Here is a 23,168-nt window from a genome sequence, read left to right as displayed (position 1 = left end):
AATCATGTGTATGTTTGCATCTATGTGTATGCATGTGTGTGTGTATGCATACGCACTCCTTACACACATAGTGTGGTATCACCTTCATTTTATCATTTGCCCACCATATTCCACTCTCGTGGCATATGCCCATGTCTATATATACAGACATGGATATACAGAATATATATTTCAATATACCAAAGTTATGAAAAGTACAACCAAAGGAGTTATATGAGATGTTAAGAAACATTGCAAAAACCAAAGCAGAAAATATATTTCCAAAATTTTAAAGGAAAAAAAATAGAAATTCAAAAGAAATTATCTTGATTGCCAGTGAAAAACAGAGAATAAAACCCTTAGACATAAGAACATATGATGACTAATGCAGACTTTCAATATCAAATAAGGAAGAGCAGAAAAAGGGATGTCAAGAAATAGAGGAAAATAGAAAAAAAAAATTTTTAAGAAGAGGTGGATTACTAGACAGTTCAGTTACAGATAAGGAAAAACAGATGGAAAAAGTTATATGAAGATAAAAGTAATTATATTGAAATTTTACATATGGGCTTATAAAACAACTGATAAATTTAGAAAAATGATAGGTTCAGGAACTTAATTACGAAGTGAGATACAGAAGCAATATGCTACCTGTTGAATAGAAAAGCTATAAGCAGAGATAAAGCACCTGTTTCGCTGTTTACAGTTGCAGAAAAGATATTTAAAATGCTAATAGTCCTAAAACAACATATACAGAAGTAAAGCATGATTAGAGATTGGACGTTTTCAGAGTGTAAAATGATGTTAGAGAAAGAAGGTGCAAGAGAAAATGCAACTGTCAAACTTTAACTCCATTATTTTCTCATGCAACCAATTTTGCTTAATAACTGATAAAGAACATAACCATACAGGAAGAGAGAAAAGTCAAAAGCCACTTGGAATAAGAGGGCAGCCAAAGCTTTGGATTGGACTGTGGCTATGTGTTCTCTGCCCTCTCGTGGATCCCATCACTACCTGTAGTTCATGTAGGAGGTGAGGGAGATGAAAAGAGAGAAATCTAGAGTGCTGCTGAAGCTCAACAAAAGGCTTGACTGCTCAACAAAAAGATAGACTGCTACTATGTTGTGGTGGTAAGGATGGTGAAGTATCACTACTTTTCTACCTTATTACGTCCACAGACTGGCATCTCACCTTCTTTAGGGTGGGACATGCCCTCTTGGATAGAGAGGGCTTGAAGAACTTCTTGCAGAGATGTGTGGAAGAATTTGTGCAGCATCTGTCGGACAAAGTTGCTCAAATTCATTCAGAGTTAGACGCCAGCCTTGTTGCAGGTCCAGAGGAAATGTCTGAGGAGGAGTCTTGCCCAGTTTTTTGGGATCAGTTTGAACCTCTTAGGCCTGAGGAAAAGGATAGATCCACAGGACTGTAAACTCAGCCAATATCTCTTTAAATACATTCTGCTCCTGGCTTGTTAAAGTGGCAGAAAGGATATGTCGAGCCTGGCAACCTGCTCGACATCGCTAATGCGTGCTGAAAGCATCGAGGGACATATACATACTTGGTGGTGGTGGCACTGGGTGAAGGCGGCCGTATGCGGGGTGTGGGGTGGTGGTATCGGGTGCGACGGGATTAGGGCCGTTCCGGAGGACACAGCGGCAGTACCTTCCAGAACAAGCTGAAGACCAATTACGCCCCTAAAAGAGGGGTGTGGTAATAAACAAGGGCGCGATCCTAATGAGTTAATGGAAAGATGGGCTATATAAACACCCCATTCTTGGTGTAACGTAGCACCAATTTCAATCATGTTTACGAATCACAGTGTGTAGCCGGATGCAGATGCAAATAAACCAGCGTGCCAAAAGAGCTGAATAAGCTGTAGCTGTGTTTTGATTGCGTCTCGCACGGCATTCCTGAGAGGAAATCGGTGCTACCCTTTGCAAGCCTATGGAATGGCAGAGGGAGTGGATACGACTGTTGCAACGCCGCCCTCGGAGGAGGAGGAGCTGCCTGCAGCTGAGGAAAGCCCGGCTGAAGCTCAGCCCTCGGTTCATCCGAAAGAATGCTGTCAAAGCCAGCGAGTGGATGGGAAGGACGCTGTTGCAGCAAGGGGGGGGCACCCCGGCATTGCTAGGAGAGTGGTAGCAGAGCCCCGCCTTGGCTGCTCCAGCAGGGGCCCCGAAGGACCAGGTGTCGCCCCCTTACAGTGAACGTTTCCACCCCTGGAGAGAACGGCGCTGGGTGGAAGATGATGACGGGGAGTGGAGCTATTCAACAGGTTTGGGCCACTCCACCATAAAAGTCCTTCGGGAGCATTTTGGTGAAGCCAGCTTCAGGGATGCACAATCATGGCAACCGTGGATGACGGGGACGGAACCTAACCCTGGCTGGCCAACATCCTCCACAGGGACAGAGACCCGGTTCCACCTGGCTAGCCCCAAATTATGGGTGGGTCCCTCCCAAAGCAATCCCCGACCACCAGCCACACAATATGCTGCAACCCAATCGCTTGGATCAATGGCGGGCATGGCTACAGGGACAGCATCGGGTCGCTTCGCCCCCCTCCGGGGCAGGGGCCAAGTCAGGTCTCAGGACAGATAGCTTATCCTCCAGTACCGGCTGGACAACCTGGGGTATGGGGACCCCAACCAGTCTGGGGACCACCCCCCTTGCAGACCACGTTTGATGGCAACCCAGACCGTGTAGCCCTGTTCCTGAGCCAGGTACTCAATTATATTGATTTATATGGGCGCTTATATCCAACTCAGTGGTCCATGGTAGTGGCCATTACAATGACTTTAACAGGTGAAGCTGCGGATTGGGTAGCGGACTTGCATAACGACCACGCTCGAGAGCTCACTGATGTTGGCTTATTCCTGGAAGGTCTCAGGGTACGATTTGAAGATGACACATGAACACAAGTAGCTGAGGGGGAGCTTGTGGCCCTGAAACAACGGGGCCGTTCGGCAAAGGAATATGTAAAAGAGTTTCGTCGGCTAGCGGGGAGAGTTAGGGGTTGGCCCGAATGCATGCTTGTTCATCAATTCCATCTTGGACTGGATCGTGACCTAAGACAAGCCTGTGTATATCGGGGCATGCCACCCCGTTTGTCTGAGTGGTATAAAGCAGCTATTGACCTGGACGTGGGACTAAGAGAGTTTCGGGTTAGGGGAGGTGTGAGGAGTGAGTGAGTGTGTTTTGATTGCGTCTCGCACGACATTCCTGAGAGGGTATTTTATGAGTGGGTTCTAGCGGTGAATTCTTCATTGAATGCGTATGTGTGTGTTCCTTTACTTCTTAAAGAGACCTTGGTTCAGTCTCTCCTCAAAAAGCCATCACTGGATCCCACTATACTTGGATTTTATCCAGCATCTAACTTCCCTTTTCTGGGAAGTGAACAATGTCATAGGACATTGTACAAAATGGATTATTTGGATCTCTTTCAGTCAGAATTCAGAACTGGAAATGGGGTGGAAATGACATTGGCCATGCCTTTAGATGAACTCTGTTGTGAGTGGGATGAGTGTTGTGCATCCATCCTTGCTCTACTTGATTTCTCTACAACTTTTATCATCAACCATGGAAGCCTTCTGGATTGGCTCAGAGGATTGGGGAGGGGGCAGCATTGTATTGTGTTGGTTCTCCTTTCTTAAGAGCTGGTTCCAATCAGTGGTGATTGGGAAGGAGAGATCCTGTCCCTGGTCCCAACTGTGCTTCAGGGTTTAGTGCTCTCCCCATTCCTATTCAATTAAGCAAATTACATGATATTGTGAATGCTTTAGCCCAATGTCTTGTGGTTGTGAGGGTCTGAATGGTGAAAAGTAGGTTTCAGATGAACCTTGGCAAGACTGCATAGCTTTGGATTTGGGAAACTCTAGGACTATGCCCTTTTTGATGCCGGACGCAATTTTACAGTCACTGGCAAACCTGGTGCACAATTTTGGGGTTCTCCGGAACTTACAATTGCTTGAAGAGTTGATGGCAGTCATGACTAGGAAATCCTTTACACAGCTTTGGGTTATGTGACAGTTACACTTGTTCCTGGATTGGTACTCATGCTCTAGTCACCTCCTGATTAGATATTGAAATGCACTCTACATGGGCTGCCCTTGAAGAATATGCAGGAGCTTCAGCAGCAACTCAGGTAATTATATATACCGGTACTTCTAAACAGCATATGTTATTTCTCTGTTTCACAAGTTTCATTGGTTGCCAGTGTGCTTCTGTGTCCAAATGAAGATGCTGGTTATCATTCTTCATGGCAAAAGAGGTGGGTTATTTGAAGAACTGCCTCTTTTCAACTATATCTAGTCAACCCATAAAATCCAGCAAGAGAGGCATACGATGGGTCCTATTTCTCAGGGAAATACACTTGGAGTACTTGAGGAACTGCACCTTCTTTGCCATGACACATGAAAATCTCCCCTCTGAACTGAGGTCAGCTCCATTGCTCCTTATTTTCTGAAAGTCCATCCAGAACTGGCTTTGTCATTAGACTTAGAGGGGGACTTTTCAGGAGGCCAGTGACATGTTGAGTTGGCTCTGTTGCTAATCAAATCTCGTGTGTGTGTATATGAATACCTTGTTTCCCTGAAAATAAGACCCTGTGTTATATTTCTTGAACCCCAAAATAAGGCTTGGCCTTATTTTGGGGGATGTTTTATTATTATGGGGCACGTGGAGCAAGATGGGGCTCCTCTTGCCATCTTACCTGATTTCCAACTCTGTCTCCCTAACCCTAACCAGAGGAAATGGCAGGGACCGGCTGCACATATGTTTAAATATTTTCGGGGAGGGCTTATTTTCAGGGGGGCTTATTTTAGCGCATGCACTCAAAAGCCCAATTGGCTTACTATCAGGGGATGTCTTATTTTAGGGGAAACAAGTTATTTGTGTATGTTTCTTAATGACTGTGTTTATTGTTTTTATACTTTGCTGTATGCTGCTCACAAGAGTCACTTCTTGTGAGAGGGATATCCATATAAATTTGATAAATAAATAGACAGACTTGAGAAAAGGTGGTTAGGTTACTTAGGGAGGATGTTAAGAGAGAACAAAAGAATGTAAGAACTTATTTGTGTAGGTCAAGCTAGATTTTTGTTAATTATTTTGTGGAATATTTAAAATAAACCAGATATTGCAGTAAGAACTGAATTTGGAGAAAGAGGGAGGTGTAGACTAAAGATTCAGACAAATTACATACATTCTTCATATCTGTTTAACTTTAACAATGAATATATTATAAGAATGGCAGGATTGGAAGAGATGAGAGCTCAAATCAAAACTGGATGTCAAAACACTAACAATCTGAGCTACAAAAATGACACTACTTGGTTGGCTGAATGTAGATTTAGAAGAGTTCATTAGAAAAGTAAAGAATAGTAAGTGAAAAAATCTGGTTGATGTTGAATGTGAAGAAGACAAAGATAACATCAACCATCAGGCCTAATGAATTCAGTTGATTGCAAAGATGTGAAAAAATAACTAAATTAATTTTGTTAAGTGATGAATAGATAAAAATGTGTGCTAGAGAAATAAAGAGGATATTAATTCTGAGAAGGAACACAGTGACAGATTTGCCCAAGTTAATGAAAGATCAGAATATTTATATGATTTTTAAAGAAACTCCAAATATTTGAAGCAGTGGTTTTCCCAGTGATAATTAGCAATAGCACGTAGACTTACATGCTGCTTCATAGTGCTTTACAGCCCTCTCTAAGTGGTTTACAGAGTCAGCATATTGCCCCCAACAATCTGGGTCCTCATTTTACCCACCTCGGAAGGATGAAAGGCTGAGTCAACCTTGAGTCGGTGAGATTTGAACTGCCGAACTATAGCTAGCAGTCAGCTGAAGTAGCCTGAAGTACTGCAATCTAACCACTGCGCCACCTCGGCTCTGTAATAGTTAACTGATATCTATTCGAGGATACATTCAAGAATATGGAATGAAAAAAAAATTCTGCTGTCCTTTTTGATATACTAAACTAACTATAAGTAGGGTATACTTATCCTGATTAGAAAATATTGGAAGTACTGATGTTCAGGTGACAGTTGAATTATCATCTAATTGCAGAAACCTATGAAAACATTTTGTGACTTGTTTATTGATATTTTGAATAATATTCAGAATATGCTATTTTTTTCAGATCTGGTATGACTTTTTTATTGCTGCCTCTTTTTTTCATTAAAATTACTAATAATCTTCATCTTCCAAATCACTAAATAGCAGCATGAAAGATGAGGTCAGGGTAGAAAAAGATCCTTCAAAACTTGTTCTCTATTATTCCAAAATGCTTTCCATTTTGGAAATGTTTGGAAAGTGTAGGCCACCTGCTCTGTGGATTAATAAAATATCCTGGAATTGCTTTATTAATTTGAAGAATAATCAAGAAATTATGGAATTATGGAAAGAAGGATGATTTCCTGTTTTGTTCTCTAGACCTTTGCAAGCCCCCCCCCTGGTTTTGTTTTTGGTGATTGAGGGTGGTTGAATGAACCTGGTTGACTGAAAGATGTAGAACATATCTCAACATCCTGGTAATATCTAAGCATTAAGAATTTTTCAATAGCAATGCTACTTTTTCCTACAATGTGGAATTCATTCTTTAAGAAACTGTCTTCATCCCTGGAGAATCTGTCAAAATTGTCCACCCAATGTAGTTGCTATGTTTTAATTCAAGTTTACTTTTTTTTCTCCTGGCCACTGTGCTTCTACAGACCCCCAGTGGTTTAAAATATATTAAAATCAACCAGAATATAACAATTAAAACAAATAAAAATCTACAATACAATAAAATATTACTTGGCATCTTTCTGCTGGCAATAATAAAATAAATCTCTGTAAAATATCACCAATAAATTCACAGCTATACAGTTTTCTTGGCAAAAATTTACAAGTGGTTAACATTGCCAAAATGCTTTCTTAGATTTTTTATTATTAATAATATTTTAGCCTTGGTATTCCCTAGCATTTTTCTTTCTAGGTACAGTACTATTATAATCAGACCTGACTCTGCTTTGCTTCAAACAAAAATCCCAAATAACAGCAGCTTTATTTTGGATCCACAGTCCTATAAATTACAATAGTCACATATATGGCTCACATGTAGAGGTGCTACTTTTCACAAATTACATTTATCAGTGGTGAATCTCAGCTGTGAAGAGTAAAACACATTAATTAATCCTTGTTGGTTTCATGTATAATCTTTATTTCAATAATCCCTTCCAATTTCTCAAGAAATAGCATATTCACCATGATTACAATCGTAGAGAACTAGAGGATGGCTGGTTATGTACTGTTGCAGAATCCTTTGTAACAGACAATAATCATATTATTTTTTTTCACCACCCTGTTATTTCTCTTTGACTGCTCTGGGGAATAAATGAAATTGGTATATATCCTGTGTTTTCATTTAAGATCTCAGATATAAATGGAATTCTTTGCTAATGAGATCAGTAATTATGATTCATTCTTCTACCTGCTCAGTTAGCCATGGGCTGAGCCAAGCATAAAATATAACAAAGGAAGAATTGCAATCTACAGTTAAATGAACCTAAAATGATTTAGGATTCTGCTAAGAGATCTTGTTGGTAGTATCTTAAAACAAAAAGACAAAAAAAGAAACATTGGTAAGCATATTTGCATATGACTGTGTCTACAATCTCCTTATCTCATTCTTTTCTAAGAAAATTGCCACTGCTTCTATCTGAGAAAATGAAAGTGAATAGTCATAAATGGTATATCCACATCTAACATATTGGCTCTCCAATGAGAAAGTTATTCAGGAAACAGGATTGTAGCTGTCAAAAACTGCTTTAATTCTCTCCAAACAGTGAACTGTTCCCTTTACATGACCATTGCAAACAGGTCTACGTTTTGATACTAATGTCCTGAATGACAATCCTGTTCTTATGATTCTTTTATAATATCTTCTGGAAGATCTTAGAACTGGTTAATGAATTTTCACTATGAAAGGTCTCACTATATACAGTTCATCTCAGCTGATCAGTGGGGAATAACTTGACAGACTTGAATACTGGGCTTCAAAAATGCAAAAATGTATTGCAAAAATGCAATACAGTGATGAGAAAAGTAAGGACCTACACATAGGAAAAAAGTAAGGACCTACACATAGGAAAAAAGTAAGGACCTACACATAGGAAAGAAATGCACAAATATAGAATAGGTGATACCTGGATCAACAATAGCAATTGTGAGGGGGATCTAGTAGGTATCCGAGTACACTACCACTTAAATATGAGTCAGCAGTGTGCTGCATCTGCCAAAAAGGCCAATGCAGTCCTAGGTTGCCTCAATAGAGCGATAGTTTCAAGATCACATAAAGTGATAGTAATACTTTATACTGCACTGGTGAGACCACACTTGGAATATTGCATCCCATTCTGGTCACCATGATACAAAAAAGATGTTGAGACCTTAGAAAGAGTGCAGAGAAGATCAATATAGATAATAAGAGGATTGTTCTGACTGTACCTATCACAATGCTGGTGAGTGGGGGGAGGGAACCAGGTCCTCAGTGCTCTCCAGAAGGTTAAAGGGGTGAGTGGGTGGAGTACCATATAGCTGAGCTTCAGACAGGCATAACATACTTCAATGTTATGAAGTAAACCACAAGAACCGGTTGGGGAATCTACACTGTATAGATTTTTTTAGTGGAGATGAAAATGAGGCACAAGTGGAACAAGGACCCAAGCAGACAGCAGGCTTTCTATTCTCAATCTGCCACCCCTTCTGCTTTGCCATCTGAAACGAGTGCCATTCATCATTTGAGTTCATTATTAGAAGAAATTAGGATTTATTACATGGAATTATGGCCTATTATTTACCTGCTGAGCTATTAAAAGAAAGTTTTGGATCTGTTTGCAATGACCTGGCATCACCTCTACTTGCCTAATCAAAAATGGCTATATTTTTGGTAGGAATCTTAAATCTTAAATTATGGAATATATATTTGAAGTGACTGGATCTGTAACTACTGAGCTAAATTCCTTCAGGCCCTTCTCCCTTGCCCATTCCCCTCTGGAACAGATGTTGCTTTGCACTACATTCTTTTTTCAAAATATACTGTAATGTTGTCTCCCACCCCAAAAGAGTATATTTGCTATACTTGTTAAGTCCCTAAATGTAAACTGATGATCTATTTCTTAACTCTATTTGACATCTTTTTTTTAAAGGAGGAAATTCATAACATTTTTAAAGAACTTATTTTATGCTTTATATCTATATTTTTCCAAACATGGCAACTCTTAAATTGCATGGATTTTAACTCTTACAATCCCCCAGCCAGCATGTTGCTTTATATTGGATATTACTATAAGAAGTAGTATTGCAACAACCGTCTGTGTATTATTGACAATGTCTCCATATTTCAGTGTTTGGTTTTGCCTAAGGATGAGATACAGTGGCAGCGATGGTAGACGTAGCCCCTCCAATATTAAGGCAGATCTCTTTTGAGCTACACAGTCATAAACCTGGATTTGTAGGCAGGTCTTCTCTTGTCTGTTATTTTTTAAAAAATCTCTTTTCCTCAAAAGTATTGAGGCAAGCTTGCAACACCTTATGTCTTATTAGCTAATATAACAAGAAGTTCAAAGCACGATAAAGGATTTGTACGAAAAGGGACAGCGAGGTGTGTGTGAACCTCTCCTTTAGCAAAAAATCTCTGCTTTTTATTCCTTTGATTAAATACTTCCCTTCCCCCCTTTTCTTACATTTTCCATTAAGATGTCTCCATGTCATTTAGGGTGTTAATTGAGAGGCGGTTTAAGCTCATCAAGGCGATTATAAGTGATAGTTAAAAATTTCTATATATGGCCTATGCTGGAATCAGCACAGTAGGATACCATTTTTCTTTTATCTAACTGACATTGGTAATAATAGATGAAATTATTACTAAAATCGCAGCTGCAGAGATGATATCATGATTTCTGTGAGTGTGTAATCTTTGATGAAAAATTAATTTTTGAGAAGGATAATTTAAAATGATTTAAATAGTATTATAACTGAAGTCCTTAGTGGTAATTAACACCAATCTCATCAAAAGTGAATCCACTTTTGCAGCTGTTTCTAAAGATACCTAGAGTATTTGTAACTTCTCGAGTAAAATTATAGTGTTCGGACTTTATTTTTATTGCACAAAGACCATTAAAAGAAAAGGCTACTAATAGAAGTCTTTGTTCTCCAGAAGGCCAAATTCTATGTAGAATTTGAAAGAAAAAAAAATTGCCATTCGAGTATAATTAGTTGTTTTCTGCATCTTGGATATATTACATCGTGGATATATTACATGCCTGTTCCATGTATCTGTGAGCTATCTGTGTGATTGCCTGTATATGTATATGTATATACATAAATACAGAGATATACTGTATATAGAGAAAGGTAGCATACATAGGTATAGGTTAATGTCTATATGGTGGCCAGATATATAACATACATTTTGGAGATATAATGGGTTGAACAGATGGCTGATAAAAAATGCTTCTTCATCTTCATCAATGACTCGTCTTTCTTTGCATCAGCTTTTATCACAGTGGCAAAAAATACTCTAATGAGAAACAGCTGAAAATAATCCCTCCTTGGGCTCTCTCATCACGCCTTAAATGACAGAAAGGGGGGCGGGGTGTCTATATATACAGATCTGCCGGAGAAAGTTTTCTTAAAAAAAAAAAAAAGGAAATACAGTTATATCCAAATAGAAAAGAAATTTGAATGAGAATATGAGAGACCCTGAGAGTATGCCTCTCATCTTTGCATTTTACTTTCTTCTTCTTCTTTTTAAAGTCCATACTGATTTTTGACAAGATATATAGTCATGGTGATTCACTCAAGCTGTAGAACCTGCCAATCAGTATTTCCTTTCCTTGGGTTTGATGAGGGAAGAAAGGGAGGCAAGGACAGGAGTTGAAAGAAGACACGACGACTCAGAGGACTGGTGCTTTGGGTATCTGTTCATTAAAACTGCAGTTGCATGGCCACTTTCTGCTGTTTCGGCACTTTTTATTATGCTCAAATCAAAGGGTGGCTTTTCTGCATTATTTCAGGAAGAAGAAAAGCATACTTCATAAACAAAGAACCAGGCTCTGGAAAGTCTCCAGTTAGAAATCACTGCCAGAAAACTGGTACATATGGATAACCTTATTTTGATATGCAAGGAAAAAGCAGGTTGAATATGGCAGCATTATGCTTGAGGAGTTACATGGAACCCACAGAGAATGCCTATGTAATTACTATAAACTTTTTTTAAAAAAACAATCAACACACTAGTCCACAATGGAGTAATAGTGCCTCTCTGACAGTTCACTGGGTTTTATTACCCATTATTGTTTCCTTCTTTTCTCCCCTTCTTGCACTATAAGTGTAAACTGATAAAACACTACAAAAAAGTTAAATTGTGATTATTTAATACATAATAAGCTCAAAACTACTTTGATATGGAATTTTACTAAAGTAAAATTCTTTAGACTAGTTTGATATCATATCAATGCTCTTTTTAAATTATGAATTGCTAACGTGCAGGATTGCATGTATATATTTATAAACTTTATCAAGGAATCTATACAATAAAACCAAACTTGTTTTACACTGCATTTTCTCAATGGGCACATGAATAAGAATGATGCAAAAAGCAGAAATTTACTGCTCACTTTGATTTTGGGTTTAGATTTATGAAGAAAGGAGAGTGATTTTTACAGAAAGATAAATCAGAGTAATAAATGTTGAACGGGAAAATCTTTTCATCCATAGTAATTCATTCAAAAAATGATGACCATATTTTCATTTTCTATGTAGAGGGACATAAAAGGGTCACCATGAGGAAAAGACGATAAAAACCTAAATTTCTCAGTTCTTGAACTATTTTAAAGTATTTCTTAGTTGAATTGAAAATGGGAGTGAGGGGAAAGCAGTGTAACGCAGAGGTTACTATTTACAGTAGTACTCTGTTTCTATCAATGTTAGCTAACAAACCAGATTCTTTATGAAAGATTTCTTGTAAATTTGCAATTGCTAATGCTTATTTAATTCAAGTTTTTATTTGTAAATCTCCCAGAGTCACTTAGACAGTGAGATGGGCAGTGTATAAATTTGATTAATAAATACATTTTACCATAGAGATTCATCACTATTTGGATTTTTTAAGAAAATGAGCAAATCATTACAGCTTTCTCATCTACCAGTTATTATTTTACCCATTGTGTGTTATGTGTTTATTCCTAGGAACCAGACATAATTATAGTTACGAGCTTTGAATTACCTCTCCATATTCTAACTTTTTCATAAAATTTGAGTCTTATTCTGATTGTATGTATGTAGATTTTAAAACAGTGAATGAAATAAATCACAACAATAAAATACAATAACAAACATAGTTTAAAAAAATAAGTTCAGTACACACTTAAGAATGCATTCTATATATCTATTCAAAAGTAACCTCTTTTCAACAAAGCCTGCTTCAAATAAGTAATTATAGAGTTGAGGTTTTAGTTATACCAAGAGTAGTGCAATGAAATCTGCAGAGTATTTAAGAAAATAGCTCACTTTATTTCACTGATTACATCTGAATGCAGCTATATGTGCCTTGAAAAATTTCCCCTCACTAATTTAATTAATAAATACAAATCAATGCCATTATAGGCATACAAATGTTGTAAACAAATTAGGGAATATCTCCAAACTTTTAGCTAGAAAACAAGAATCTGCAGTGTGAAGGTTCCTAGAATTTCCCCACAAATTATAGAAGTAAATTCTAAAAAACTGTTTTAAAGTAGGAGAGAAAAAAACCCTTTCTGTTAATGGCTACTTTCATACAGCAGTCAGACTATCCTGGCCCAATTTTTAAAAACATTTATATGTAACTTTTGAAAAAAAATTCTTGAAATACTGAAACTCAAATAAAATGAGGTAAATGGAATTGAGTTGAGTATGCTAAAGAAGATGCTTTGCCATTGAAAAAATGTTCTCTTTTGGTTTTAAGAGTGAGAAAAATGTTTCACTGGAGAATATTGTTTAAATTGATCCACAACAGCATCTTCTCAAATTCTCTTCTATTGCAGATAATAGAATAGAACAGAATAGAATTCTTTATTGGCCAAGTGTGATTGGACACATAAGGAATTTGTCTTAAGTATATATGCTCTCAGTGTACATAAGGAGAATAAAGTACATTCATCAAGAATAAAAAGATACAACACTTAGTGATAGTCAAGGTTACTAATAAGCTATCAAATCGTACTAGGAAACAAATAAAAACAATATAAATTGAGAGGTACAAGCAACATGATTATAGTAATAAGTGGGAAGAGATAGATACTAGTAAGAAAGAAAAGAATAATAGTAATACAATCTTAGTAAATTATTTGACAGTGATGTGGGAATTAGTTGTTAAGCAGAGCGATTGCATTTGGGAAAAAACTGTCCTTGTGTCTAGTTGTAATAATATTATATTTAATAATATTATACTTAATTATGTAGTAATTTTATACTTCTGAAAAAAATATTAAGGATTTTAAAAATATCAAAATACTTTTATTGAAAAGTGGGAGGGGAACAAAACAAAGTAAAACCATTCAACATTATGACATAGGGGGAAAAAGACAATTGTAAAGCATCATCAACAGGGATTTGAAAGATGAAATTGTAGGCATCTCATGAACATTAAAGGGAAACCACGGCAAACTATCTGCAGAGTCCATGGGCTGTTGTGGAGAAGGCTACAGATGAAAATCACAACCTTGAATCTGGCTCACCAGCTAACTATAAGCCTGCATAGTTTCTTCAGCCCAGATGCTATTGGCAACCTGGCCATCACTTTTTGAGCAAATTGAATTCTGCAGCTTCAGACGGAGCACAGTAATCTAAATGAGAGGATACTACAGTATGAACAACGTTGCTTAACTCGGTTAATGGTTTTCCCAGATCAAAAACTGAGTTGGGGATTCTTGGCCTGCAGTTTGAATTGTCCCTTTGCACATTGAAATAATATTTCAGCTACTCTTTAGCAGAAATGAGGAGGCAGACAGTTATTTCCAATAATCCATTTTTATTGCTTCTTAAACTAGCTCAAGCTGCTCTAGAAATGATTGCAGAGACATCCCACAAATTCTTGGGTGCCTTAGGAAATAAGAAAACCAGGATTCTATCCAGATTGTTTTGTATATCACACTTACTCTTTCTGATAGCTGATCTCTATTATGGGAATGAATGAATCAAGTTGAGCCTTGGTAGTACAGTGGTTTAATGCACCCTGTTATTAACACAGCTGCCTGCAATTTCTGCAGGTTCGAATCTTACCAGGCTCAAGGTTGACTCAGCCTTCCATCCTTTCTAAGGTAGGTTAAATGAGGACCCAGTTTGTGGGGGCAATAAGCTGACTTTGTATAAAATATACAAAAGTATGAAGGCTATTGCTTAACGCATTGTAAGCTGCCCTGAGTCTCCGGAGAAGGGCGGCATATAAATCAAATAAAAAAAAAAAGTCAGTGATTGATTTCAATTACTGGAAGTTAGGGATGAGATAGATTAACTTTTCCTTTTCTGGGCCATGTCTCCTTCACAAATGCCAGACAGTAATGTATTGAATTCTACAGAATTGTTATTAGTTTTCAATTGGTGGACTAGGAAAAATGGGCTGTAACTTGACTTAAATTTGGTCACAGCCAAAGCATAGCAACAAGCTACAATAAAAAGCATAAGAAGCAAGAGAAGTAGGTACTGTTTAGGTTAAAGGTTAACTGGAAAAAGGCATTGCAGATAGTGAAGATAAATTGTCTCATGGTTTAGAGCAAAAATTTGGGGAGCAGATAAAGATGAATAGATTATATATATATATATAATCTTGCAGGCAGCCCAAGTTCGAATCCGAGTAAGGGTATGGCTAGCTGATGAGAGCTAAATAGCTTGAAATAGATCTATACTAGTTTTCCTTTGTTTTTCTTTATCAGCAAATATAAATTTAATATAAAAATGGTTTGTCATGAATGCAACTGCTTGAGGGCTCCTGGATTGGAGCTGAAAGGTGAAAGGGAAGCAGTCTGCTCCCTCCCATATTGGAGTAGACCAGGTGCTTTGACAGAAAAACACTTAATACACATACATACATACATACATACATACATACATACATACATAGAGAGGGGGGAGGGAGGGAGGAAGGGAGGGAGAGACAGAGAGACAGATAGATAGAATTTAATATCTTCAAGTCAATCTTGATTCCAGTAGTGTCTGTAGTTTTCTTGACAAAGTGTTTCAGAAGTGGTTTGCTATTTATTACCTCTTTACTAGAGCCAAGAGAGAGAATGACTGGACCAAAGTCACTCAGTTGGCTTTGTGTTAAGCTGGGACTCCTATGCATGATCTCCCTGTTTCTAACTTGGTGTCTTAACTTCTACATCATATTGGTTCTCATAGCTTTTAGATTTTTTAATATTTTTTATATATCTTTTGTATTTATTACACTATCTGACTTAACTCAACATATTAAACCATAAACTTATCTTAACAAAATAGAAATGATATGTTGGGAAAACATGTTAAATGTAAGGAAATTATTTAACCTGGTCATAAATTTGATGCATATTTTGAGACTATAGCAGGTTTTCCTCAGTATATAAACCACAAATTGATCAACTCTATTTTACCACAGCCTATAATATTATGCATATCCATCATCTGAGTTACAGATGTCTTTGTTTACTCATACTATCTCTCCCTCCCTTCCCCCCCTCTCTCTCTCACTCACACACACACACACACCCAGAGACACATACACACATGCCATTCTTATGAAAGGAATGGTTGAATACTACATAATATTCAACCACGTGTTTTGATATCGTTGAGTTTAACATAACAAATGTGAGCCTATCTTTGTAATCAATATACTGTTCAACCATGAGAAAATTGCTCTGCATCCTGGAGAACCTACTTCTCTAAAATAACATGCAAGTAGTATCTCCTTTCTGATATTTCAGTGACCATGCAAGGCAGGAATATAAATAGAAGGCAGATATTTGGGAAGAGATTGATGGGTGAGGTGCTGATCCCTTTGACAACATGGTCTTAGAATCTACATCTAATAGAGAGGGACAAATCTGCAATTGCATTTGCTCTCATATTCCATTGCTTTCAGTTTCATCTTTCCATCCACAAAACCTGCTCCAAGGAGATAGGGGAACCTCTGGAACAATTTTTGAGGGGGCAGGAACAAAGGGATTTATCCCCTCTTAATTGTTTTTCATTTATAAGGTATTTTCTTAATTATGTATGTGTGAATACATACCTGGTTGTACTGGATTTCTTTGTAACAAGTAACTACATAAGCAGATATTTCATGTCTATTTTTAATCCAGTGTTTTCCACTGGGAGAACTCAGAGTGGCATGCATAGGAATTTTCCCTCATTTTATTCTCACAATAGCAAACTTAGCTAGAGCTACATCCAAATACCCAATATATTTTTGCTTACAATAAGCACTAAACCCCTAAAATAAACTGGAGGCACAGTCTAAAATAATGTAAAATAGGAATAAACACAGACTCTTATCTATGTGACATAATATGAAAGAAATGTGATATAATGATATAAGCTCATAATGTATTTTCTGAACTATTGTATTTCATGTGTTTTATTGCTTCCACACTATTAAAACATGACTAAAAATACGCTATTCAGAAGATTAAAATTTAATAGTTCTACCATTTTTATTGTAAATAACTATATAAATAATATTTGTAAAAAAATAACGACATCTATTTCTATTATATATGAGGGGAGAAATGGCAGCTAGCTGATATAGATTTTTTATGAGAGCTGTTTAAATAAGAAATATACTGAATATTTGGAGGAAATTGAGAACAAAAACTTGTCAATTTCAAAATAAGATGTTAAATAAAAATATTGAACTTTTCATATTGATATCTTACTTCTACATTTATTTTCTTTTTCAAAACCTCTATATATTGTATTGTAAAATCAGATTGACTGTAATGTGCTTAAAATGTATTTTGCTTTCTTGGGTTTTTTCCCTTCTTGTTTACCTTAAGATACATACTAGAATTCTCCACTAATTATTTTTAAAGAGTTAATTAATTGCCAACTGCCTTGGAGTTGATTTACTGATCAACTTCCTTTTGCTGATGCCCAACAGGAAATTAATTGAAGGAAAAGTTTAAATGCACCATAAATAAACTTACAATTCCAAAAAGGAAGGAAGGAAGGAAGGAAGGAAGGAAGGAAGGAAGGAAGGAAGGGAGGGAGGGAGGGAGGGAGGGAGGGAGGGAGGGAGGGAGGAAGGAAGGAAGGAAGGAAGGAAGGAAGGAAGGAAGGAAGCAAACAAGCAATGTATTTTCTATAAATGAAGAAATATTTTTTTCTGAATTTATCTTTAGATTTCTTTTAAAAAGTTGCTGATGAAACAGCAGCACTGGTGTATGACTGTAACATACATCACCATCTGAGGAACAGTGCTTGCCTGAATAATTCTCCATAGCCCCTTGGAACATTTCAAATTTAATGTATTTGAAAAGTGAAATCCATTACAATGTAAGACAATGACTGGTAATATCTTACTACTGTATAATTGAAAACATCTGTGTGGCAAGCAAAGGACTTTTGGATATAATGGGATTATATGATTTCTTTCAGCATGATGCAGCTATATTTTTGTGCTAATTTGGTCTATCCCTACAGTCCCTCTTCAAAGTATAATCAGGCAATCCTGAGCTCATAGGAATTAGAGTTATCTTAATAAATGACTGAGCTTGTCGATCAGAAAGGTCGGCAGTTCGGGGTTCAAATCCCTAGCACAGTCATGCCACACCCACCAAGCCATACCCACAGAACTAGTAGTAAAAAATTTTGAAACCCACCACTGATACAGTAGTCCTCTAAAATCTTACTGGAATGAAATCTAGATATACATTGTGACTGCACAGTGAATCCAGCATAGATACACACAGTCTTACCTCTTTAGGGTTAAGCAGTGTTACACAAAGTTCAGAACCAGAATAAGGAACAGTAAACCAACGGGTTTAAGATATGAGATAAGAAAAGTTATTATAGCTAGTTACAGTTTACAGCAATGCCATTTAACATCTTTCCATATTTTTTTACCTTTGCAAACCACCCTCACTTACATTATGGCTGTGCTATACGCTATTTGCTACATTTGTTCTTTAAGCTATTTATTTCTTCTGTTTTGTGGGTTTTTTTCAACTGCATCTAAACCTAATTAGATCAGTTTTCTCTTTGCTGTGGAAAAGTCATGCTTCCTTTATACATTGGTTTTGCTATTTGATCCTCATTCTCTGGATAACTCCAAATCACCCAAATGTACTTTTTATTTTATTTATTTATTTATTTTATTTGTCAAGAACGTATTTGGTAATAAGTATAAGCATGGATTGGCTACATAAAATAGATACAAATAGAGGAAACATTAGGACAGGGACGGTAGGCACGCTGGTGCTCTTATGCATGCCCCTTACAGACCTCTTAGGAATGGGGTGAAGTCAAAAGTAGACAGTCTTAGGTTAAAATTTTGGGGGTTTGGAGATGAAACCACAGAGTCAGGTAGTGTATTCCAGGCATTGACCTCTCTGTTGCTGAAGTCATATTTTCTGCAATCAAGTTTGGTGTGATTTACCTTAAGTTTGTATCTATTGTGTGCTCGTGTATTGTTGTGGTTGAAGTTGAAGTAGTCATTGACAGGTAGGACATTGTAGCAGATAATTTTATGAGCTACGCTTAGGTCATACTGAAGGTGGTGTAGTTCTAAATTTTCTAAGCCCAGAATTTCAAGTCTGGTGGCATGAGGTATTTTGTTGAGAGCAGAGGAGTGGAGGACTCTTCTTGTGTAATATTTCTGGACACACTCAATTGTATTAATGTCCAATATGCAGTGTGGGTTCCAGACAGATGAGCTGTATTCAAGAATTGGTCTAGCAAATGTTTTGTATGCTTTGGTTAGTAGTGTGATATTACCGGAGAAGAAGCTACACAAGATTAGGTTTACAACTCTTAATGCCTTGTTGGCAATGTTGTTACAGTGGGCTTTGGCATTTAGATCATTAGATATGAGTACTCCAAGATCCTTGACAGAGTGAGGGTCACCTACAAGGTCGTGTCTACTCAGCATGTATTTTGTGTTCTGAGTTTTTTTGTGTAAAACAGAGCATTTGTTGGTTGAGATTTGGAGTTGCCAATTGTTTTTGTTTTAGCATTGACCACTCACTATTGTATTCAATTCACATTTATTTTGGCCCCATTATATTTTAACCCTGCCTCTTCTGGTTTTACCACACACTTCATAAGTAATTCATTTGTAATGATTTATTTCAGGAACTGTTAGAAGAAAACCTCCAGGCTTCAATGAACCTGGTGCTATTGCAAGTGGGCAAGGTTTTTAGTCATTTTTTAAAAATAAGGAAGCAAATTGTTTAACTATCTTGTAAATTTAAAAACACTAAAAGGTGCAATACTAATTTGTATAGCACTCCAATCTGGGGGGAAATAAATTCAGAACGTTGCTGGATCAGTATCTTAAAAGTAGAATAACTAACTTACTTGGTCTACTAATGCTGAGTGCTGAGTTCAAATCTTAACTCCGAAGTTCCAATCTTTTGCAAAATAATAAAACTGCAAAATAAGCATATACTGTATATCCAACTGAATGATATATCATACCTACATCTCTGTTTCTATCTTTATATCTATATCTATCTCTCTGTATGTCACTGTAATATTTTATTGCACACTAGACAAATTTGACATATACCCATATAAATTAATACTTTGATGTATTTAGTATTTTTAGCTAATTATACCTTGCAGTCTCATGTTAATTCCCATTTGAAATATTTGGCTGTATTCCTCCTAATTCATTTATATTAATGAGGGGAGGGTTCTCTGAGCAATAATCAGTTAAAAATCACGACAAGCTTTGTTAATAAATACCAGATTGGTATATGATACTATGTTGGCCGCTTGTCCTTAATTAGAAGGCTCTGAAAGAAATACCAAGAGGGAAATATTCATAAATTTTTCCTTTAAAGTCTAACTGCTCTTTCTGGTATTTACATCTTTGAAATGAAGAAAAATACGAGACTTTGAAATGAATTAATTTCTTCACTACTTAAAACAGCTTACCATTAATTAAGATACAGATCTAATGGCTGGTTTTTATTTATTTATTTATTTGACAACCCCGTATGTGGGGGAAAATTCTAACAAAACTGTGTGAATAATGCTAAGGAAGAAGTAATTTAAATGTAAATATGATGGGGGGAATGATAGGCAAGGTAAACCCTATAAAACATTTTAGTGAATGGACTGCTGGAGGAAGTACTGGTGTGATTTTTTAAATTTTCCTGTTTCCTGATCCCCGCCCCCAGTTTGTATTAGGCCTTCATTGATGCCACTTACTTCTGAAATAAAGGGAACAGAACACAATTCACATTCTTTTATATTCATTGAATAGAGCTGTTTAGTTTCAGCTGTTTGCTTAGTTTTGCATTTCTGGTCTTTTGCAGAGAGGCCTGCAATCTCTATATACCTCGTTCCTAAGAATATAGTTTCTTCTTTGTTCAATCTAAATCAGTGCTTCTTCTCTACCTCCGTACCTTTAAGATGGGTATACTTGATTTCCCAGAATGTGAGTTAGAGTCCACCCATCTCAAAGGCACTGAACTTGAGAATCACTGACTGATCTAATGGTTAGTCTAATCCAGCATCCTGTTTTGCACATCACCCAGCCACACATTTTCTTCCCATGAGAAAGATGCTTATTGTGAAGTGCTGGAGAACTTTTTTCAAAGTTCTATCGGCAATGTTTGTAAGCTTGCTTGATTATCGGTGGTGGTATATGCTATTCATATTTTCTGATATGCATTTTTCCAGCAGTGTCTACCAAAAGAGTAAAGAAAGTCAGTATGGCATCACGTTCAGTATTACTGGAAGCTGGCCAATTTGTGTAGGGCAAGGGTGTCAAACTCGTGAGCTGCAGGGCTGATTCATCACATGCTGGCCATGTCCACACCTGGTTTAGCAAAGGGGGAAAAGGTCATGATACATCACATGAATCTGCCATGATGATGTGACTTTGACACCCCTGGTGTAGAACAACATCAGTGCATTTATTCAGAGCTGGGAAAGAAGCTACAATAGCATTGAGATTATTGGCACTGTTGTTTTCTGAACTTTCCTGCAGATTTTCATGTATTTTTCCATTTCTTGCAAGCTTCCCTGTCTGCTCACTCTTTCCAGCTTGGGAAAAAAAATAATGGGAGGAAAATTCTCATGATGTGATCTCTTAAGTTTTAAATAAAGTTGTGGAGATTTAGAAAAATATACATTTCTGGAAAAATAATTACATAAAGACAGGACATACATATACGCTGGCCACCTTCTAACAAAGTGTATGAATGGCAAATTTCATTCAGGAAAAAATTAATCAAAATCTTTTGAATTTTGGTTTTGTTTATTTCTGCCATTTATATGCAACTCCTAATTTAAAAGAAAACAAAGAGGATTAAAAGAGAGAGAGAGAGACAAAGCTAAAGCCCCAAATCAGGTGACAGTTTTTTAAAAAAAGCAATATTAAAAGCAAATTCAGATGCTCATATATTAAACTGAATGAGGACAAATGCACAGTGTTATCATTTTTTGGAAAGCCCCAAAATTGGGCATGCAAATGCATAACAATAATATGTTTATTGTGTTCTGCCAACCAGTGATTCTATAAGATCAGGATTTTGAAATGGAAGTTTAGGAGCATCTGCAGAAATCAAAAAGTCCAGATTATGGGCCTGTTCATATAACTTAAGCCTTAGACCCTTTTTACAAGGGTTACACATATCAGGCACATAGAAAAAGGCCAAACTTTAATCATACAGTTATCACCTTGATTTTTTCTTGCCCCCCTCCCCTATGGGGGCCCTTAGATGGCTTGATTTCCAAACTTTTTAAAGAAGAGGGATATTACAAATTGTCATTCAAACAATAAACGTTCTGGAAAGGTGGAAGACATTTAAACCCAGAGCAAAAAAAAAAAAAATGCCAGTGTTTCGTTTACATGATTTTCTGAGTGAAAAGATTCATTTTAACTTCCCAGACATTTTCAACTCACAGCTTCGTAGTTTTAGGAGTTCTCTGTTTTATCATTCTGATTTTCTGATTATTTTGTGATTGTGATCATCTCTTGGCTTTTACGTTACTACTGCCACCATCCTCCCAGCGGGAAGCTTCTACCTTGATAGATCTGTGATTTCTCCAACATTTTAGGCCAGAGTCTTCTGCAAAAATAAAAAGGACTGAACTTAGAATAGCATACATGCACTGCAGCATCAGAAAATGAGACTGCAACTTGCCACAACCTACTATAATATTTATCAGCTTGTAAGGAGGTTTTTTTTTTTAATGTTTACTCATCATAAAACTGGCTGCGTCTGTCAAATAGCATTATTTTGGTTGCGGATAAGTAGTTATTGAAAATTGTAGTTTGGGCTTGTTTTATATGACGGAGCAGTTATGTAGAGTACTTAATAATGGATTCAGGTATTTTTTTTTTGGCAGAGATGATATTCCACGGTGGTCAACAATGAAAACAAACCTATTACCCAGGCTTTCACTCACAGTTCTTCTATCATGCTCTGATTATGGAATTTCAGATGAGCATTACCTGCGGCACGTGGAGGTAAATGTGATGCATAAACCAAGCAAAAACCTCAAAGCTACTCTTAAAATGCAAACCTGAATTGATTAAAATAGGATTGTGCTAATATGAGCTCTGGTCTCAGTATAGAAATTGATTAAGGCTAATAGTCTGCAATCAAAGATATTTTAACAACAACAAAAATCTACGAAAGCCATTAAATAAAATACTCATGTTTTTAATGCATTTCATTGAACTGCTGAGACGAAAGGCTTTGCTTCTCCCATGCAAATATGGAGGAGATTGGGGGTGGGAATAGCACTGGAGTTATTCTAGTGCAAACTCCCAAATTGTTTTGCTTTGTGCATTTTTTGTTAATTTAACCATGGCCCTAGTGCAACAAGTGCAAATTTTACAATTAGTTACTACAGACTGAGGAAGTCACTCATGAATCAAGGTCAACAATACATGTTGATTGAGCCACAAATCAGGCAAAGAAGAGACAGTTAAATAGAGGAGAGGGAC

The 23,168-nt window shown here is 36.8% G+C and overlaps 1 long non-coding RNA gene across 1 annotated transcript in view; it reads left to right on the top strand.

The window, feature by feature from the left end:
• Positions 1-22,775, top strand: part of LOC117665967 (uncharacterized) — a 35,485-nt gene extending 12,710 nt beyond the window's left edge. Inside the window, exon 2 of the long non-coding RNA XR_004591534.2 lies at positions 22,565-22,775. This is a non-coding gene — a long non-coding RNA (uncharacterized LOC117665967). The remainder of the gene's footprint in view (positions 1-22,564) is intronic.
• Positions 22,776-23,168: the final 393 nt, after the last annotated feature.

Source organism: Pantherophis guttatus, chromosome 1 (genome assembly GCF_059756535.1).
Source record: "Pantherophis guttatus breed Tessera chromosome 1, ASM5975653v1, whole genome shotgun sequence".
Taxonomy (NCBI): Eukaryota; Metazoa; Chordata; class Lepidosauria; order Squamata; family Colubridae; genus Pantherophis; species Pantherophis guttatus.
Note: the sequence above shows the minus strand (reverse complement) of the source record. Positions and strands in the feature narration are given on the sequence as shown.